Source organism: Lactuca saligna, chromosome 5 (genome assembly GCF_052625555.1).
Source record: "Lactuca saligna cultivar CGN05327 chromosome 5, ASM5262555v1, whole genome shotgun sequence".
In the NCBI taxonomy this organism is placed as follows: domain Eukaryota; kingdom Viridiplantae; phylum Streptophyta; class Magnoliopsida; order Asterales; family Asteraceae; genus Lactuca; species Lactuca saligna.
In genome coordinates, this window is record NC_136421.1 from 169,011,842 (window position 1) to 169,030,984 (window position 19,143).

Genomic DNA, 19,143 nt, shown 5'->3' on the forward strand with positions numbered 1-19,143 from the left:
GTTCTAGTGGAACCAAATTTGGTTCTGCTAAGCCTAACTCAAACCCTAAGGAGGTAGAGTGTCACCACTTATACAAAATAGGACACTGGAAGAGAAGCTGCCCGGAATATCTGCAAGCCATCAAGGATGGGAAGATCAAGCCGTCTTTCGTAGGTAGTTACACAATTAAATCTAATGATTCATCACATACTATTTCGTGGGTTCTTGATATAGGATGAGATTTTCACATATGTTCTGATTTGCAGGGGCTAAGAAGAGATAGAGATGTGGAGCGTGGAAGAATAATCTAGTCATGGGGAACAGAAGATCGTCACATGTCACCAAGAATGGAATGTATTCTTTAGCGCTTAGTAATGGATTAGGTTTAGATTTAAATAATTGATGCTATTCGCCAGATATGGCGAGAAACATCATTTCATTTCATGGTTTGTTTAGACAAGGATTTAGATATTGGTTTGATAATGAGAAAGGTTCAATTTATGCTTATCTAAATGGTGTTTTATATTTTGAAGCATTGCCTTGTAATGGAATTTATGAAACGGTTATGGTTGTATAAAACTTAGGAAATGATGTGTTATGTGTGGATTTTTCCAATGGTTTGGATAAAGCATGCTTGTGGCATTGTCATCTTGGATATGTTAACAAGAAATGCATATCCCAACTCCAAAAGGATAGAGTGTTGGAGTCATTCAACCTTAGGGACGATGACGTGTGCGAGTCTTGTTTACTTGGAAAGATGACCAAGTAACCCTTCACTGGCACTTGTGAAAGGGGTGAGGGTTTATTGGATCTCATACATACCGATGTGTGTGGGCCCTTTAGATCCACTACAAGGGACGCGAACTGCTTCTATGTGACTTTCACCGATGATTATAGTAGATATGGGTATATTTACTTAATCAAGCACAAGTCATAAACCTTTGAAAAGTTCAAAGAGTTTAAACAAGAAATGGAGACTCAATTGGGTAGGAAAATCAAGATGCTTCTATCCAGTCAAGGAATAGTTTCGCAATTGACGCCGCCTAGGAAACTGCAGTTGAATGGTGTGGCTGAGAGGCGTAATCGAACCTTGTTGGACATGGTTTGTTCTATGATGAGTCGTGCTTCACTACCTATCTCGTTCTGGGGGTATTCCTTAGAGACTGCCACCCATATCCTTAACTTAGTCCCTACAAAGAAGGTTACCAAAAAACCTCAAGATATATGGACAGGGAAAGCTCCTTCGTTGGTACATATCAAGGTTTGGAGTTGCGAGGAATTTTGTAAGACGAGAGAATCACGACAAGCTCGAACCTCATAGTGAGCGATGTATTTTCATCGGCTACCCGCAGAAATCCTTTAGATATCTCTTCTATAGACTGAGTGACAATGTTGTCTTTGTTGCGAGGAAAGGGGTTTTCCGAGAGCGAGAACTCATAAACCAAGGACACAGTGGGAGGTAAATCGATCTTGAAGAGATTCAAGAGTCAAGCGATGAAGGAGCCTCAAACGAGGAGGAAACTCTGGTTGAACTGATTGACGAATCCTTACCTCTTAGACGTTCCGAATGAGTTAGAGTTAAACCCCAGTTGTATGGTTTTCATATTACTACCGAAGGGGACACGTATATTAGTGATAGTACAGTAGTAAATCTAGATGAACCTAACAGCTATAAGGAAGCCATGGCAGGCCCGGAGTCTATGAAATGGAAAGAGGTGATGGACAGCGAGATTCAGTCCATGTATGATAACCAAGTTTGGAATTTGGTTGACAATGTTCCCGGACGTAAGATGGTTGGGTGCAAGTGGATCTTCAAGAAGAAGACGGACATGGATGGGAATGTGCACACATATAAGGCACGATTGGTTGTGAAGGGCTTTACTCAAACTCCCGGAGTTGACTATGATGAGACCTTCTCACCAGTTGCTAAAATTAGGTCTATTAGGGTGATGCTAGCCATTGCTGCATTTCATGATTTTGAAATATGGAAAATGGATGTCAAAACCACTTTCCTTAATGGGAAGTTGGCTGAGGATGTTTACATGGCTCAGCCAGAGGGTTTTGTTGATATGAAGCATCCCAATAGAGTGTGAAACCTTGAGAAGTTTATTGATGGACTTAAACAAGCATCTCGCAGATGGAATCTTTGCTTTGATGAGAAAGTCAAAGAGTTTGGATTTGTATGAAGCGAAGATAATCATGTGTATATGTCAAAGCCAATGGGAGTATAGTTACCTTTCGCGTATTGTATGTCAATGACGTATTACTCATAGGAAACGACATCCCGAAACTGTAGGAAGTTAAGTCCTGGCTCGGGAAGTGCTTCTGTATGAAGGACCTAAGAGAGGCTTCCTATATTTTAGGAATAAGGATAGGGAGAGACCGAAGTAAGAGACTAATAGGACTTAGTCAGAATACTTACTTGGACAAGGTACTGAAACGTTTTAGTATGGAAAATTCGAAGAAGGGAGAAATACAGATCCAAAGAATTGCCAAGTTGAGTAAGACTCAAAGTATAAGTACTGAAGCTAAGATAGCAAAGATGAGTCGAGTACCTTACGCTTCCACAGTTGGGTCAATCATGTATGTTATGACTTGTACTTGCCCTGATGTGGCCTTTGCTTTGAGCATGGTCAGTAGATATCAAGGGAACCCTGACAGAGCACATTAGACCATAGTCAAGAATATCCTTAAGTACCTTCAGAGGACCAAGGAATGGTTACTAGTTCTCGGAGGGAGTGATAACTTAAAGGTGCGAGGTTATAGCGACACCAGTTTCCAGACCGATAGGGACAACTATCGTTCACAGTCAAGCTGGGTCTTTACCATTAATGGAGGAGCAGCGACTTGAAAAAGTTCCAAGCAAGAAACCGTAGCTGATTCAACATGCGAATCAGAGTACATTGCAGCGAGCAGAGCGTCAAAGGAGGCAATATGGTTGAAGAACTTCATTGGAGACCTTGGAGTTGTACCTGCCATAAAGGAGCCTATGGAAATTTTCTGTGATAATGAAGTAGTGGTTGCCTTGACCAAGGAACCGAGGGATCATGGTAGATCTATACATATCGACATCAATATCACTTTATTAGACCTCGGGTAGAAGAAGGACTCCTCGTAGTTAAGAGGATATCGTCATAGGATAACCCAACAAATCTGCTTACGAAGGGACTGAGTATGGTTAATCATTTGCAGCACGCTAGGAGCATTGGGCTAAAGTACGATGTCAGTTTGGATTAGATAGTTTAGAAATGTGTAATAGATAATTGTAACTGATATTTGATGATTAAATAAAGGAGTGTTATTTATTAGTACAATTACTGTCTTATGTTAATTGGTTGACTATTATTTTGCTTTTCATGTTTTGACTTTCTGAATAACTGAGTTAATTAATAATAATCGAATTATTCAAATGGTCTACAATCGTTCATATGTTGGAAGTAGGTATGAATGAAGATTGTCATGAATTGGTGTGTAGATTGCCTGAAAGGTATTAGACATAACAAAGGTTTGTTACAACGTTCATGAGTGCTTATAAATAAGTTTTGAGCATTGGAATAAACCCGCGCTTGCTAGAATCACTTCATGGAATCTATCACGAGTGATCGCAAGACGATAATATCATATGGTCTTAAAACCAAGATATATGGTTTATTGGTTGCTAATTGATTGTGCATTGATAATGCGAAACTGCATCAGTAACTTGATGTCATAAAATGCATTGTTGTGTATAATTTGATTACTGAGTAGTAAATGCATATGAGTCGAAGTATATCTGTTTTTTTTATCCAAGAGGGTAAAAGCGATATCAGGGCCCCTCGATGATTTAATTTGACTTATGTGTCGGGCCCGGTCAGGACTGAATTGATGTGTTTAATTATGTTCTATGTCAAATGAATCTGAGATCGAGAAACAAACTGCTGGAAAATAAGTATGACTATGTTCCATGAGATTGTCCACATGATATCTAAAACAGAGGACTGTACGATCCCTTATCTAAAGGACAGGTTACTGATAAGATCATAGTTTGATAGCATCTTTGAGGGATACGATTGCTAATCGAGTTATAATTACATTTGTGGTTACTAGACTTATCCAAGTGGGTGACTGTTGGATTAGTGTCTAAGCCCGTAACCATATTTGGTAAATACTTGACCCGATTGTGCATGGTCCTTTTGGGTTGCCTTCACCAAAGCAACTTGATTGGAAAAATAACAGAGAAAGAGGTTATTATGATTTATTAATGTATTATAGGAATTATATATTAAAGAAGAAATCATATTTTTTTAATTAATATTGGTCAATAATTAATTAAGAATTAATTTTGTGATCAAATGTAATTAACTAAACTACAGGGGTTGAATTGTAATTATGTGATAGTTGCAAATTAGGGCAATGGATGCCCCACTGAAGGGGTGGACGAATTCAAGGGGATAAGGCCTTAGAATTCGTCCAAGGATAAGGGTTCTAGACTTATCTTATGGATTGTTTGGTTGGAAGCAACTAGATAATGATAAGGACTGAAACCCTAATCTATACCCTATATAAAGATCCCTAGGCTAAGGGAAATCGGACACTTGATCCTAAGAAAGCTTAGAGCCGATTTCCTGCCTCCCCCTTGCTTGTGGTGTTTGTGAGCCATTAGAGGTACTACATTTGTGGTACTTGCTTTCCAAGACAAGAGATTGAAGATTTGTGTTGTTATTACAATATAACAACAAGAGGTATGTAATCCCTTCTAGTATATAAATTTCGAAATACCTAGATGCATGTTAGGGTTCTTATTGTGTTCATAAAGTTGTATATTTAATAGAGAAAACACAGATCCTAATCTAGGGTTGCATGCACACATATGACTGTTTGTATAAAACCCATCATAAAGTTGGAAACTTTATTCATGCATGGATTTAGCCGATCCATACCTGATATTTGGAGATCTGGAGGTAAAGATTAAGATTTAATAAGTCAAGTTGTTTAGGACGTAACCGCAATGCGGCTAAGGCCTTTCCACGAGGCGGTGTGTAACGCCCGTGTTTCTGGGCTAAGCATTAAAGACTAGGTAATAGTCTAGGTCAACTATTCTAACGTGTTTTGAAGTAATAAGAATGAATTATGTGAATTTATGTGTCTTGTATTGAATTATGATAATATAATAAGTTAAGGATAAAAGTAAGCATCAAAAATAAGTATTAGATGAACCTAATATCTATGAAGAAAGTTGTAGTGGTCGAAACAAGGATTCCAGAGATATAAAGAATACCAAAATCCGAGTTATAAGGAAGAAGTTATGACATGTCGAAGTTTCACGACAGAACCGACATAACGTTGTGTGACGTAAAAAGTGAGTTTACGATAAATTCCTTTTTAGCCTTAGTAATCTAAATGAAAGTCTTAGTATACGTTAAACCGAGAGCATGCATAGAAAGAATGTCCAAACCTGACTTCGTAGGAGAAAGTTATGAATTTTCTAAAATTTGGTATAGCAGCATGTAGCCCGAAATTCGAATTATAGATCGAGTGATTTTTAGCTGACACAATCTAAACGAGAATCGAAGATCTTGTTGATAGTAGTTCAACGGTAAAAATACAAACGAAAACGGATGTCAGATGAAAAAGTTATGAATTTTTAACGAACTTTTCCTATCAAGGCCTGTTAAAAATATAACTTTAAAAATAATGTCAAAATTAGCTGACAGAGTCTAAACAAAAGTTGTCGAGCATAGTCTCACCTACGCATGGATATAAAGAATGCCAAAAACGGAGCTCGTATGCAAAAGATATGGATTTTTAAAGGTCTAGGCACAAACTTTGAGGCTGGTCCGACGGAGTACGCCCAGCGTACTTTGCACGTACTCAATCCGGAGTCAGCCACGTCGACCCTTCCTTCGCATATAGACACCTATCACGCTCTGTTGACACGTTTGAGACCCTGGAACCGAGAAGGTGCCACGCCGAATACATCCAGTGTAGAGTTGTATAAGGTAGTACACCCCGCGTACCAAAAATTTACGCCCAGCGTATTGTGAGGCTGTGCGAAGGAAGGGTCGACGTGGCTGACTCCGGATTGAGTACGTGCAAAGTACGCTGGGCGTACTCCGTCGGACCAGCCTCAAAGTTTGTGCCTAGACCTTTAAAAATCCATATCTTTTGCATACGAGCTCCGTTTTTGGCATTCTTTATATCCATGTGTAGAGTTGTATAAGGTAGTACACCCCGCGTACCAAAAATTTACGCCCAGCGTATTGTGAGGCTGCCCCAAATTTGTTTACAAAAACTTCTTTCTTTCACCTTCAACTTTCTTTTAAGCCACACTAAAAACCCCCAAACCTAGTGTACCATCCTAGCACCTTAAGAAAGCCCCAGAGAGCCTAAAGTCTCCAAGAAAAAGATTTTTTTGAGCCGAAACTCTGCCCACATGAAGCACAGTTTTCGAGAAAACATCCTAGTTTCATCGAAAAAGATTGTTTTAAGGGATGAAGTGATGTCCAATCACTGTCTTATCAAGTGAGTGTATAGTCACTTTCATCTTACACATAGATATGAAGTATTTTATATAAAATATGTGTTATGTGTATATATGTTATTTGTTTATTAGAAATGGATGTTGAATGAATGTTTTATACAGGTTTTAAACTGTATATGTATTTTTATCTACAAATATGTTGGGTATAACATGGGTAGATGAAATAGTTGATATGTGATGAAACAAAATAATGAGAGGTCTCAATGTTGACGATGTTCCAGTGCTCTAGCGGAATATAGATGACAACCACAGACTTTTCTAGATAGTCCAGTAAAACGTTATCAGGCTCGTAACATGTAGGTGTTTTTCGAGCGTATGGATAGGACATAGTTATTTGTTATTAATCCGGGAGTATGGATTAAGATATAGTTATTTATTATTAATCTGGGAGTATGAATTAAGACATAGTTATTTGTTATTAATCCGGGAGTATGGATTAAGACATAGTTATTTGTTATTAATTTAGGAGTATGGATTAAGACATAAGTTAATTGTTATTAATCCGGGAGTACAGATTAAGAAATAAGTTAATTGTTGTTAATCCGGGAGCATGGATTAAGACATAGTTAATTATCCCTAGACCGAGAGTATGGATCAAACATACCCGATCCGGGATTATGGATTAGGTAAAGAGGTAATTTTAGATCCGGGAGTATGGATTAGGTAAAGAGGTAAATTTTAAATTCGGGAGTATGGAGTAGGTAAAGAGGTAAATTTTAGATCTGGGAGTATGGATTAAGTAAAGAGGTAATATTTAGATTTGAGAGTATAGATCGTGTTGTTGTGAGGATCGATCGGGTGGGGTAATAAAGAGGATAATGGGGATGGGAAATTGGGTAGATAGTTTGATGTTTAAACATAATAAATCTATTCATTGTGGGTTGAAAACCCTATATGTTCACCAAGATCCCAAGCCTGACCCACTCAGTTTTCTATATTATAGGTAGTGTGTGACAACCCGAAGTTCGTACCATCGCCGAAACCCATTTCCGTCTATAAAATTCGTCCTTTTCAAATCAGTTCCGCTTACGTTTTAAAATTTAGTCATTTATCCTGAGACTTCTACTATGATTTAATTAGTATCCAAACCCATTAGAAACTCAAGAAAAACATCCCAATGTGATGATTTGATGAATTTTAGAATTTGCCCCACCGGGTTACGACAACTTAATCGGGTGCGACCAAAAGCCCCGTTTAACGTCGGTATCGGGTAGAATTCCACCGTGTCCCGAACTTAGGACCTATTTGAGGCTCAAAAGACTTCATTTGAAGCCTTTCCTCTCTCTCTCTCTCACTACTCTTTCTCTCTAACCTCTCTCCTCAAATCAAATCTTAGGGTCCAAAATCATCAATTTAAGGCTTCAAATCATCAAGGTATCTTCCCCAACTCCTAGTATATCATCCTTAGCCTTCAAATTCTTGATTTATCTATGATTTAGGACCTTGTTTATGTGTTTACGGCCCTGGAGCATGCTTGGGCCGTAAACACACATAAAGGGTGTTTTTATGCCTTTAAACCCTTCCAAAACACCATTGAGGCTTAGATATGGCTTATAGAATTATGGAACTAGACTTGGAACACCATGAACATCAATTTAGAGGAGTAAACATGAGTTTACTGCCCAAGAACATGCTTGGACCGTAAACTCATTATCATGAAGAGTAAACTCCTTCTAAGGTGTTAAATTGCCATTTAAACACACCAATAGCCTTGGAATAAATTCTAGAATCAACCACAAACGTATTGGAAGACTTAAACTCAATGAAAACACCTCCCTTAGGAGTTCACGGCTGTAAACACTCCCAAAAGGGGTTCTTGGGCCGTAAACTCCCAAATCATGGTCAAATGACACCCTTAATTCCTTCCAAGGCTTGTGTAGTAGCTTAAAATCACATGTGATTAATTCAGGACCACCAAAACATCAAGGACTTAGTGTGAGGGGAGTTTACAGCCGTAAACTCCAAGTTTACTTCCGTAAACTCCAATAAATGGTCCATATGTGTGATAAATCCATTCCAATGCCCTATATGTGATCCTAGCTAATTTACCCAATTGATTCAAAGCCATTTTGCACCATAGAACACCCCACCATGAGTTTATAGCCGTAAACTCATGGGGAATGGGAATTAGGGCTGAAAACTCTAGTATGAGTTTAATCTCGAAGAGTAAACTCCATATCCAAGCATTATGTGTTCTCAAATGCCACCCGGGTCCCTCCAAACGCTTGTAATGAAGTGTTTTCGCGATTATAAGTGTTTGTCCCTAATAAATAAATTATTCAAGTCCTAATTAGATACAAATGTGTATCTTTTTATAATACATAGGAATCTTGTGTGTTTGCAAACCCAGAACTGACGTTTAGGATCCAAACCAACGCGTTCCTCAACCGGTGAGTTCATACACCTACCCTTTTTCAAATGTTTTCACTGTTTTCAAGGGGGGAATACAAGCAAAAGTACAAGGAAATCTTGTACTCAAACTTATTATTTTCAGTTCAATTGTTTTTATTCTATATGTTTTAATATCAAAAACTGTGTTTATCAAATAGTTCGAATTACGAAGTTAACTTTCAGACTAATCATAGATTTCTTGATAAAATGTTACAATCTAAATTATATTTCATAATCTACAAATAATTCATACTAATCATCAATTAGAACTAATACGAATACGAATACGAAAGTAGAACTAGGAATAGAACAAATATGAACGTATAACTAGGAATAGAACGAATAGGAATACTAAAATAATACTGCGAATACGAATGCGAATACGAATACGAATACAAATACAAATAGTATTAGGAGTAGGAATAGGGATACGAATACGAATAGTATTAGGAGTAGGAATAGGGATACGGATACGAATACGAATAGTATTAGGAGTAGGAATAGGGATACGAATACAACTGCGAATATGAATACTAATACGAATACGAATGCGAATACGAATACGAATACGAATACGAATAGTATTAGGAGTAGGAATAGGGATATGAATACGAATGCGAATACGAATACGAATATGAATACGAATACGAATACGAATACAAATACGAATACGAATAGTATTAGGAGTAGGAATACGAATACAAATACGAATACGAATACGAATACGAATACGAATACAAATACAAATACGAATACGGATACGAATACGAATACAAATACAAATACGAATAGTATTAGGAGTAGGAATATGGATACGAATACGACTGCGAATACAAATACGAATACAAATACGAATACGAATACGAATATGAATAGTATTAGGAGTAGGAATAGGGATACGAATACGACTGCGAATACGAATGCGAATACGAATACGAATACGAATAGGATTAGGATTAGGAGTAGGAATACGAATATGAATACGAATGCGAATAAGAATACGAATAGGACTACAAATATAAATATGAATACAAATATAAAATATAAATATGAATATGATTAAGAATAGAAATACGAATACGAAGACACGCATCTAGGTTCATTCAAGTGTAACACCATTAGGATATCAAAATACATAGCTAATATAACAAGTACGAAAGGTGATCAAACATTACATCGAAATTCAATAACTAAACTTAATTTTAGGAAAATATAGGATTTTATTGGGATAACAATTGTGCGTAACCAGAATTGTGAAATAAATCAGTTAATCAAACTTTACATATAAGAAAATATAGGATTTTCTTGGATAACAATCTTTTCAGAAAACCAAAGGAAACTTGTACTTTTTCAGAAAACAAACATCTTATGAACTCACCAGCTTTATGCTGATTTTCAAACTGCTTGTATTCTCAGGTCCATATTAGACAGGTACTCGTGAATCTTTTGGAGAAGACGGAGCGTACGGAAGACTCGTCTCTACTTTTGTTCGTATATACATATGTATAACACTTGTAACACTTTACTTTTGAACAGATGTAAATTCTAATATGTAATGTAATGGTTGTTTACATTGCTTACTATGTACATTGGATTTGATACTCAATGTGGAGTCCGCCCCGGAAAAGTTTCCGCCTTCGGTTTTTGAAGTTTGACATAGTGGAACAAGAGCATAGTTGGACGATGACAAGGGATTTGGATTATAGGCCGGTAGATATAAATAATTGTTGTAAGGCCTATATTGTACTGTTTATGCTTTTGGTCTGTATCGATGTGGACATCCCGAGTTTTGTAAATGAAAAATATATTTCTTTAGTAAATGCTTTGATAAATTCTTATCATATTTTGTTTTGGGGTCAAATTCAGCAACACATTTTGAAAGATTACTTTGATTTTATTTTAAAAGCATAGACTAAATCAGTCTTTTCAGGCCGAGAAATTTGGAGATGTCACAGTTGGTAATAGAGCATTAGTTTAAGCGAACTAGAAATTTGTAGGATTTTTAGACTTAAACTTAGAATTCTAAGTGATGATCGTGAGATGAGTGTCTACCATATTTTAGACACGAGCACTAGTATATTTTAGGAAAGATGCCTAAAATGTTTTTATGTGCTAAATGTTATATGTTTGCTATATATGATATTATTTGTACGGATCAATGGTTTATTTCCGACCTAATCTGGAAACCTTATGTATTCAGGATTCTAAGCGTATGACTGCGATATTAGAACTAGCATGTAAACGTTTCCGAGTGACAAGGGAAATTTACATATATATCGTGAATAAAGATCTAAATTCGCCTAATTTTGTGTATAGATTAAAATTGCAAGAACCCGAAATGTAACTGGAAACACAAATGAAAAATAGAAATTAGCGACCTCAACCCCAAGTGATTGAGCAGGTGTTGATAGTAGAAGTTGCACCAGAGCCAGTCATAGTGGCTGGAGTACAAGCCATGATTCGGGCTATGATGGTTGCACAAAAGGAAGAGATGAGACCATTGTTGTTGAATAATACGGATGAACCCTCAATGCCTGTCGAACAAAATGAACTGAATGACAGACATTCAGAAGAAGGGGACGATAGTGATGGGTTTTAAACAAACAATCCTATATGTGCATGCAACCCTAGAGTTGGATCTATGTTTTCACTATTAGTTATACAATTTTATCAATACAAACAGAAACCTGGCATGCTAGTACTATTTTCGAAATCCATATAGAAGAATAGAATGCATATCTTTTGTTGTTATAGAGTAATAACAACTAGTTCCTTGAATTTCCTTAGCTCTTGAAAGCAAGTACCACAAGTGTAGTACCTCTAATGGCTCACAAACACACTAGGTGAAAGGATGAATATCAGAGAGAGGAGAGAAGGGTATCTTGTCCTAGAATTCGTCCCTTTTAGGGTTTCCCAAAGATTGGACGAAATCTTAGTGCCTTAGGGTGCTATTTATACTTAAGGCTAACTAGGGTTTCAAGGTGTAAATCCTAATCCGTTAGATTAGGGCCTAAGCAAGTCCATGGACTCCTTTCCTTAAACCCTTGGACGAAAACTCCTAGATCCTTCTAGGATTTTTGTTCAAGCCTTAATAAAGGTGGTCCAATGGCCCAAAGCCTCAACTAGTGAATAACTACAAAATAACCCCTGCACTTTCAATCAGTTCCTTTAATCCCAAAATTGATTCTAAATTAATTTCTGATTAAATACTAATTAATAATATAATTCCAAATTAATATATTATTCATATAATATATTAACAAATCATATTTATACCCTAATTTATTATTCTTAACAATAAACCAGCCTCTCTCCTTAACAATCATCTTGTCCAGTCACCAGTGTGAAGGTAACCCAAAAGGACCATGCACAATCGGGTCAAGTACATACCAAAATAGTTATAGACTTAGACACTAATGCAACAGTCTCCCACTTGGATAATTCTAATAACTATTCTACGTGTGACTTCAGATCTTGATTAGCAATTGTAGCTTTCAAAAGCCGCTGTCAACTTTGATCTTATCAGAAGCGTGTCCTTTAGATAAGGGATCATATATTCCTCAATTCTTGATATCACATAGACGTGAGACATGGCTTGAAATCATTCTCTCAATCTATATGTTCTTTCCTGATTTCTGATTTATGATGACTGACAACAGACTACAATTGAACACATCAAATTAGTCCCGGCTTGGCTAAGCGATTAGGGTGTCATCACTAAATCACCGAGGGGCCCACAAATATCACTTTTATCCCACTTTGAGTAAAAGGAATGGATAAACTTTGACTCATATGCTCGCTTGCATTCACTCATCGAATCACATACAACAATAAGTTTTATGACACCAAGTTACTGGTGCGTTTACTTATTATCAATGTGTAACCGACCAACAAACAACAACTCACACGTCTCGGTTTCAAGAATATACAACATTATCGACTCACAATCACTCGTGATAAAATCCATGAAGTGATTCTTGTGAGCGTGGGTTTAATCCAATGCTCAAAAACATATTCATAAGCACTCATGAACGTTGCAACAAACCTTTGCTATGTCTAATACACTTTAGACAATCTACAAACCAATTCATGACAATCTTCATTCATACCTACTTCCAACATATGAACGACTGTGGACCATTCGAATAATTTGATTATTCTAAAATAATTAATTACTCAGGAAGTCAAAACATGCACAGTGAAACACAAGAATAATACTAATCCTATATGGTCCCAAACCTTTTCGTATAAATAAAACACCTTTTCGTATAATTAACATATTACTTTAATTATTACTACAATTGTCCCATGCTCTTAGCATGCACACAATGTTTACCTATGGTCCTTACATTGTGAAATAGATCAAATGAACACATTTCCAATCATACGCATTTCATAAATCCCAATCCATATCACAAGTGTAAGAATATCAAATTCTTGCCACTTATAGAATATGTTATATTCTAACGTTTCATGCAACAATCCTTTCGTAATGTCACTACACTAAAGTCACAATGACTATTGCCAATAAAATTACAAAGTCCTCTATTGGAGATTGTTACAAGACAATTCCATAGACGTGATGTCTCTCACTCAAAGTACATTCCTTTGAACATACTTTTGCATAAAAATTTTCTAATCTAGACATAGACTCTCAATATCCAACTTCCAATATGGAAACATTTCCATATTTTCCATATGACAACTCATTCTTAAAAGAATCTTATATATTCATAATAATGTGGATATGGTCCATCCAATACCATACTCCCAACTACTTACAAGCGACCAATCCTTACTGAACTTTGAATCGTCCTTTGATAGTTGTTTAATTATCTTAGTCAAAACCGATTCTTGTCCTTTTTCCCTCTTAATGCGCTAGACATTTGAAAAATTTTAGAATGGTCAAATATTATATCACTTGCAATCGATCCTATACGCGAAGTGTATGGGACACGATGTATAATGTCTTACATAAAGATACGATACTCTATTAATCTGTTGTCGTAATATTTTATGTGTCACGTTCTTACAATTCGAACTATGCAGAGGATGTCGTAATCATAATCGAAATTTAAGAACACACTATATATCTTTTGACTAAATTTATTAAAATTTCTCAATCTAAGCTTTAGATTTTGAAACAAAGTACAATATTCTCTCCCTTAATTATAGCAAAACAACTTTTCAACCCTTACGACTTTGCAAAGTATAACTCTTGTTTTCTATAATTAATATTGCTAACATGAAATACTTTCCGTAATAATCGTATAAGCATAACATTTATGCTCCCACTATCATGATGATTATTATCATATAAGCATAACACTTATGCTCCCACTAGCTTTGACATGTATTCAGAAAATTGTTGAACTTCCAGAAAACAATACCTATTGAATTTCTTAAGTTCATATTTCTAATACCTAATTGCCAAATCTCACAATTCGAACTATGGAAAGGGATGTTGTAAACATAATCGAATTCAAGAATACAATTTTCACAATTGCTATCTTCTTAAAATCTCTCTTAGTGAAAGCATTTCCTCATAGTTATTTTCATGAAGAAGGGAATCTTATGACACTTAGATTTTATGGTGTATGTGTTCCTATCCATGTGAATGTGCCAAAACCAAAGTTTGCGACAAATCCAAACTCATATGGACTGAACTTTCTCAATCTTGATTTCTTGCCTTATAGTAACACGAGTGCCCACCATGTCTTCCAAGTATTTTAGCAACTTATCCTTACATATCAATGTACTTTCCATCGATCAAGGTGCTTTGTCTTTATGCATTCAAATGAGAACTCATAGAACTCACATGCATAATTAACTCAATTGGAATAGCACAGAAACAAAATAATGTCAACACGATAGGTTATAAACCTCAAGTTGTGTGCTAGTGATGATTAATTAGGTTTATTCTTGATTTGTTCTTGAAACTTTTCAAGAACATCATTAAGACTCCCACTGACTCCTTGACAAATAAGTTTCTCTTGTCAAGAAACTTTTTCTTGATAAACAAATATTCAAGAGTTAGTGTAGCTTTTCTCAAGACAAAACATTTCACAAAATTGGTCCTAGTTGGTCTTTGTCTTATCCAAGACATCACAACTTACCAATTTCAAATGTGCAAGAATAGGAAAAACTTTTTTCAAATTCCACATTTGATGAATGTTATAAACCTTCTTTAGACTTGTCACTCAATGTCACAATCTTAACTCTAAGACTTGTTTTTGGAACGAAGTATGATTGACTTCTTGATTTAACCATTTCTTCAATTCTTGATTCCTCTTCTCAGACATAAAATTCCACTAAGACTCACTTAGAGGATTAATTGAGATATGGTTCTTAATCATTAAGACCTATCATAAAACATAATAAAAGGTACTCTCCCTTCTTCTTAGAATAGAGAAACTTTTATCTTTATGCCTACTTGATTCTTCTTATTCGTTCTGCTATTGATTGAAACTCTTTCAATCAACTCATAATTATACTCAATCTTATAAGTATAACCATATTCACTAAACTTTAGTAAATCATGAAAAATATCTTTGTCACAATTGTGGTAGACTTGATCAATGTACGACCCAGTGTACTTGATCTCCTAATCCTTCAATTGACACTTTGTCAAGGAATTAGTCTAAGTTTCCCAAATGTGAAAGTTTTTTCATTCATCAGAAAATACTCGTTGCATGATTCCAGTTTTCTGTCCAATTGAAACTTGGGCAATGAGAAACTCTACGTATTTGGTAAATTCTTGTCATTTCCACAGATAACATATTTAAGAATCAAATCCATTATTGCTAATAATAGAAATCTTCAAACATCAATTTTTCATACACGCCATTGCAAGTATAAATAAATAATATAAAATCAAAATTTATTTTATTGCCGAATAATTTTTCCTTACAATGCAATTCAATTGAAAAAATATGATAATAAATATTTCTTAGCAATATATTCTAACTCCAAGTAGTAGCTCAAGAATCTAATCTTCAAGTAATGCGATCGAAATCAATTTCTTCACGATTAGATTCAGCTCACTTCTTCCCTTAAGCTTCCTCTCTTTTCTTCGATCTTACAAAACATCAAAATGTAATCTTATCACATCATGTATTAAGAATCTAGAATAGGAACTTAAAAGAGTTAGATAATGGATTTCAGCTGAAGTAGATCCATACTTTTTGACTCTCCCATCTCTTAGATCTTTCAGGTGAATAGGGCAGCTTTGTCTCCAATTCCCCTTCTCTTGGAAATAAAAGCAAATAGACTCCTTTGGCACAGCACATTAGACAATCATAGACTTAATTCTTTCTAGACTTCCGATGTTGCTAGTGTCCATTGCAGTTTGGGAGTTTGACTCACCAGACAAATTTACTTGAACAGCACGCCAAATCATTGTTGATTCAGCAGCTATAAGCAAATAGGTGAGATCAATGAGGGTCACGTCGTGATCCATCATATAGTACTCTCTAACGAACTCACTATATGATTCAGGAAGTGATTGAAGAAACCAGTCAACAGTCAACTCACCTGAAATCTCGACACCCAACTTCCTTAACCTACCAATGTGTGACTCCGTCTCTAAAATGTGTACACACACAGGTTTCCCATCTTCATGTTTACTTACCAAAAGGGCTTGAGTGAGCTTGAACTTTTCAAGCCTTCAAACTTGTGGGTTAGGGAGAACAATTGTAGGAGGTGGAGGAAGTGAAGCATGATCTCTTGTTCCTCGATCATATCGTGGAACATCATCTTCATTTGGAAAGCTTATTCCATGGGATTTGGGAAGACCATGATTGTCATAACTAGATATCTACAAAACTAGAGAAAATTCAAGTTAAGTTGATTAGAATCCTTGATGTGACACCCAAATGAAATACCAAGCTAGGATCCAACACGATACTCTACAACCTAGAAGAGGGATGTCGTAATCTAGTTGCAGAATATTTGAAGGTAGGTAAATGACGATTTACCAATTTCCACCATGAAAAACGAAAAGGAAATTTAAGTTTCAAATCTATTGAAAACGCCTAGATCTTTTTAGATTCATTGAACATTTCAATGGCATGTTTAAATCTCGATATGCCCCTCGATTTGTGATTGGAATGCCGAGGATCACAAAATAGGGTTTGAATAACCATGCAAACTTACATGGTGCCCCTAATGCTACAGTCACCTATTCGATGTGCTGGTTAACCACATACGCTCCACCGAACTATGACAAACATTGAGTCGCCCTTTGCCACCTTCGCTTAGAACTCAATTAGTGTGCCAATTAACCACACACGCTCCACTAACGTCTTAGCAAGGGTACCAAGTGTAATTTCATGGAATTGCATCAATTCACTTTTTCCTAAAGTAACTAAGATTGAGAATTTTGTAAACATTTAGTTACTTTATTATGTATTATACTTTTAATGAGGAGAGAGTTTTCCCTATCCTACCCGTTTGGCTAACGACCCTCCACCAATCAAGGAAGCGGTGGGTGAGAGTGGACACCCATTAAACGACCATTTTATAGGCCATAACCTTATACCCCCCTTATAGATCGGCTTCGTGAATGAGGCCTACTAACGGTAAGACTAGCAGTTTAAGTTATACATATATGATATTAAACTTTTAATGTTATATATAGTATAAGGTGTATTTTACACTTTTTAAATACTAGGTGGTTTAAACTATTAATTATACCTTTAATTTAATTAGTCTTAGACCTTTTTAATTTATGGCTTATTAATTCTTTCTTTTAATTAAACTTGTAACTAAATCAATAAACCACAAGGGTGTAAATTTGAACCTTTCAAAATTAGGGTTTTAGAATTTAGACTTTCAAAAATTAAACTTTTAATCAAAATTTAAATTTCAAAACTTGAGGGAAAGTTTTGAAACTTTTCGAAACATAAGCAAGAACATTCTAGATCAAATTACAAATAATAATAATTAACCAATTAATTAGTAATTATCTAAATATGATCTAATTCAATTTCTTGCAAGATAATCTATCAAATAATTCAAATAAATAAAGTTTATCACAAAAGGAAATTATTATTTAATTAATTTGACAATTATCTTTTATTTTGATAAGGATATCTTTTAAATTAAACAATTAATTTAACCTAATCCCTTAAATCCCCTAGAATTCGAAAATATGGGATGGGATAATTCAAAATCTTTAATTACCAAATTTAAACATTTGAAGAATAATTACAAGATATGGTATTATCCAAATCCCTAAAATTTAGGATCTAATCTTAGGGAAGGAGGCAATTTCGAAATTCTAGGGTTAGACAACCCTAAAATCGAAATCTTGGGGCCAAAGAAGAAGGTTTAGGAAATCTTACCAAAAAATTCGAAATCTAGGGTTTAGAAACCCTAATTTTGAAAATCAAGCCTCCAGGGTTTATTAGCCATAAACCCTAATTGTTATATTCATACATTTGTATCAAATCTAATTGAAAACAAAAAACCAAAGGCTCTGATACCACTGATGGGTTTTAAACAAACAATCATATGTGTGCATGCAACTCTAGAGTTTGATCTATGTTTTCACTATTAGTTATACAAGTTTATGAACACAAAAAGAAACCTGGCATGCTAGTACTATTTTCGAAATCCACATAGAAGAATAGAATGCGTACCTTTTGTTGTTATATAGTAATAACAACTAGTTCCTTGAATTTCCTTAGCTCTTGAAAGCAAGTACCACAAGTGTAGTACCTCTAATGGCTCGCAAACACACTAGGTGAAAGGATGAATATGAGAGAGAGGAGAGAAGGGTATCTCGTCCTAGAATTCGTCCCTTTTAGGGTTTGCCAAAGCTTGGATGAAATCTTAGTGCCTTACGGTGCTATTTATACTTAAGGCTAACTAGGGTTTCAAGGTGTAAACCCTAATCCCTTAGCTTAGGGCCTAAGCAAGTCCATGGACTCCTTTCCTTAAACCCTTGGACGAAAACTCCTAGATCCTTCTAGGATTTTTGTTCAAGCCTTAATAAAGGTGTTCCAATGGCCCAAAGCCTCAACTATTGAATAATTAAAAAATAGCCCCTGCACTCTCAATCATTTCTTTTAATCCCAAAATTGATTCTAAATTAATTTCTGATTAAATACTAATTAATAATATAATTCCAAATTAATATATTATTCATATAATATATTAACAAATCATATTTTTATACCCTAATTTATTATTCTTAACAATAAATCAGCCTCTCTCCTCAACAATCATCCTGTCTGGTCACCAGTGTGAAG